The sequence below is a fragment of the Balaenoptera acutorostrata genome, chromosome 15, assembly GCF_949987535.1.
Source record: "Balaenoptera acutorostrata chromosome 15, mBalAcu1.1, whole genome shotgun sequence".
NCBI classification, from domain to species: Eukaryota; Metazoa; Chordata; class Mammalia; order Artiodactyla; family Balaenopteridae; genus Balaenoptera; species Balaenoptera acutorostrata.
In genome coordinates this window covers 33191516-33195488 of record NC_080078.1, presented here as the reverse complement: position 1 = coordinate 33195488, position 3973 = coordinate 33191516, and the positions used below count along the sequence as shown (strand labels likewise).

At 45.3% G+C, this 3973-nt stretch overlaps 1 pseudogene; it reads right to left on the bottom strand.

The window, feature by feature from the left end:
- Nucleotides 1-2597: 2597 nt before the first annotated feature.
- Nucleotides 2598-3456, bottom strand: LOC103006788 (40S ribosomal protein S2-like; annotated as a pseudogene).
- Nucleotides 3457-3973: the final 517 nt, after the last annotated feature.

The window sequence follows — 3973 nt, the reverse complement described above, 5'->3', positions numbered from 1 at the left end:
TCTGCAGCCCTGAGCGCCTTAGCCTCTCCCTCTGTTCCGGAACCTACATGGTCTCTAGAAGACCTCCCAGCTCTAGCATCCCAGGACCATTTGGCCATTCACTGCATTCACTCCCCCAGGCCACCATCCCCACCCCAAATCTCACACCTGGAAACTTACAGAAGTCCCCTTCTCTGAGTCAAATGTCACTCCACCTACTTCCAGGATACAGCTGGTATCATTTCCTGATTGCAGGAAGTGATGTGTTGTTGTGTATAAGAACGTAAGATTTGGGGGTTTCCCTGGTGGTGCAGTGGTTAAGAATCCTCCTGCCAATGCAGGGGACACGGGTTCGAGCCCTGGTCCGGGAAGATCCCACATGCCGAGGAGCAACTAAGCCCGTGCACCACAACTACTGAGCGTGCGCTCTAGAGCCCACGAGCCGCAACTACTGAAGCCTGTGTGCCACAACTACTGAAGCCCGTGCACTTAGAGCCTGTGCTCCGCACATGCCGAGGAGCAACTAAGCCCGTGCGCCACAACTGCTGAGCCTGCGCTCTAGAGCCCAGGAGCCACAACTACTGAAGCCCACGCGCTTAGAGTCCATGCTCTGCAACAAGAGAAGCCACCGCAATGAGAAGCCTGAGAAGCCTGAGTACTGCAACCAAGAGTAGCCCCTGCTCGCCGCAACTAGAGAAAGCCTGCGAGCAGCAACAAAGACCCAACGCAGCCTAAATAACTAACTAACTAACTAACTAAATAAATAAATAAATTTATATATTAAAAAAAAGAACATAAGATTTGGAACAAGACAGAACTGCTTTCGTTAATCAGCTTTGTTACTTATCAAGAGACTTTGGGAAGGCATCTCAGAGCCTCCGTTTCCTCTTTGGTTAAATGGAGATAATAAGAGTCCTGGCATCAGAGTGCTATTGGAAGGATTACATTTTCTATATGTGAATGTAGAAAATATTTGGCACAGTGCATTTTAAGCATTCCCTAAATAATTTAAAAATACATAATAATAGCAGTGGTAGCATTGCCAAAAGAAATAAGTATTCATGCACTCCAGACAGAAATAAAAACATAGAAATTTAAGGAAATATAAATGCCGATGCTTGAAGGGATGACAGGTAGTATAATGGAAGTATTGAACCCAATTCTGTCATTCTATAGCTTTGTGACCTTGGGCAAGTTTCCTGTGAGCCTCAATTTCCCTATTTGCAAAATTTATACAATGTCACCTTCCATAAGCATTGGGCACTTACCACATAGGAAGCATGAGCTATATGGAATCTGATGTAGTTAGTCTCAAGGACATACTTCGGTCCACTGCTGTCGGTCCCGTGCCATGTATGGCTTAGGGTTTCCATGTGGGAATAACTTCCTGGCATAGAGACATTACTGAAGGATCCACTGACATTGGTGAAGAGCAAGAGCAGGAAACACTGGCATGTAAAATCAAAGAGTAAACTTTCTGGAACATGGACAGGAGTGCATAGGAGAAAAGGGGTTATGAACAAATCAGTCAGTCTTGCTGGCTGTTCTTGCCCCGCTACAAGGGTGTGTTCATGGCCCTTTCTGCTGCTCATGGTAAGTCATTCTTGAAAGTAAAATAAGCACTAATGAGTTTACATGCATAGTGTATGCAAATACTATGAGTGGTGTTCCAGGAAATAGCAAATTTTGGAAGCAAAATAAGTCGTTAAATAGTCCATTTCAACGTGTAATTCTTCGTAGGGCTGTGAATCTTGCTAGGAGCTATAAACACTGCATTATTCAAATACTATCCAATAATGTGCACTTGTGTATTCCAGGGTTTGAATATTCACTGTAGGCTACAGAGGTTTGTAAGGCAAAACATACTTGGATAGATATATAGAGATAGATAGACAGAAAAATAGATATAGATAGATGATAGATAGATAGATAGATAGATAGGATGATTCATCTTTAAGAAGGGAAGGGGCGGGCTTCCCTGGTGGTGCAGTGGTTAAGAATCTGCCTGCCAATGCAGGGGACATGGGTTCGAGCCCCGGTCTGGGAAGATCCCACACGCCACAGAGCAACTAAGCCTGCGCTCTAGAGCCTGTGAGCCACAACTACTGAAGCCTGCGTACCTAGAGCCCATGCTCCACAGCAAGAGAAGCCACTGCAGTGAAAAGCCCGCACACCGCAACGAAGAGTAGCCCCCGCTCACCGCAACTAGAGAAGGCCCACATGCAGTAACAAAGACCCAATGCACCCAAGAATAAAAATAAAATAAAATAAATAATTTTTTTTAAAAAAGGGAAGGGGCACATATATGAAACAACATGAGCCCTAACACCAACTTTTGGTATTAAAACCAACCCAAGATGTGTTTAGTCTCTTCCTTAACAATTCGACCAATGACAATGCAAAAGGAAAGGCATTTTTCCATGTCTGGACCATTTTGTCACAAAAGAAAGATCAGGATATTGGATTGGGCACTGAATGTCTTGCGTTTTAAAGTTTCAACTTAAGAATGATAATTTTAAAATATTAAACATCTGAGGAATTATCTTTCCATTTTAAAAGTTTTTTTTTTTTTTTTTTTTTTAAACTGGCTTCATTCACTTTATTTTTCTCATAGAAAACTATGTGGTGGCTATAGCTGGAGCCTGGGTCCTCTGCACGGAAACTCTGGTGTGGGTCTTCACAAGATGGTCCGTGAATTCCTGATACGCAGACTTGGTGAACACCGTCTCTTTCCAGAGATCAGGAGTGAGATAACTGCAGGTCTTGGAAATGGCATCGAAAGTGGTCTTGGCGAAGTTGCCCAGCATGGCGGTGCAGCCCCTGGCAGAGGTGTAGCGGTCGTCAATTCCAGCCATCATCAGTAGCTTCCTGGGCACAGGGGCTGAGATGACGCCAGTGCCCCTGGGGGCAGGGATGAGGCGCACCAGCACAGAGCCACAGCGGCCAGTCACCTTGCAAGGGACGGTATGGGGCTTACCCATCTTGTTCCCACAGGAGCCTTGCCGCACAGGGACGATGGAGAGCTTGGCCAGAACGATGGCCCCACGGATGGCAGTGGCTACCTCCTTAGAGCACTTCACACCCAAACCAACATGTCCGTTGTAATCCCCGATGGCGACAAATGCCTTGAACCTGGTCCGCTGGCCAGCACGGGCCTGCTTTTGCACAGGCATGATCTTCAAAACCTCGTCCTTGAGGGATGCCCCCAAGAAAAAGTCAATGATCTCAGGTTCCTTGATGTGCAGAGACAAGAGACAGATCTCCTCCAGGGACTTGATCTTCATGTCCTTGACCAGGCGGCCCGGCTTAGTGACGGGGAGCCGCTCCTTGTCCTCGGCCTCGCCTCTGCGAGCTCCATGGCTTTCAGCCCCAGCCCCGGACGCCGCTGCCAAAGCCTCCATGGAAGCCACCGCCGCCTCCCATTCCAGGGCCCCCGGGGCCTCCGGGCCCATCGGCGGCACTGGCATCATCCGCCATTTGGTGTTTTTACGGAGAAGAAGAGCTAACAGTGATTTTTATTTGAAATTTATTTTTGCTGATGATTTCTATGATGAAATGCCTGTATCAGGAACTCTTACATATTATTGAAATATCTAATCTTGTCACAATATATCAGTTCCTAAAAATGCATGATAATGCATTTTTGTTACAGAAAACCTGTAAGCCATCTCTTATAACCCTATCAGTGAAAAAAATTATTCACTTTTTATCATGATGGTCGTCTGTTATTGTTTTAATAAAACACATAATAGCGTTATAAAAAGCATAGAACGACTTATGGGAAATTCCTGAGGATTTCTAGGAATTTCATCTTCTTTTTCCCCAAGTCCCTAAGATGAAGCTATTGAGATTAAGTCATATGTTCACCTAATAAGTGTTCATTTTGCACAAGCTGGGTTGTCCATGGTGAGAACCAGCTTTCCGTCTGATGGTAGAGACAGGCATTAAATAAATGTAAAAATAAGAATTAGAAATCGTGTTGAACAAGTGTAGA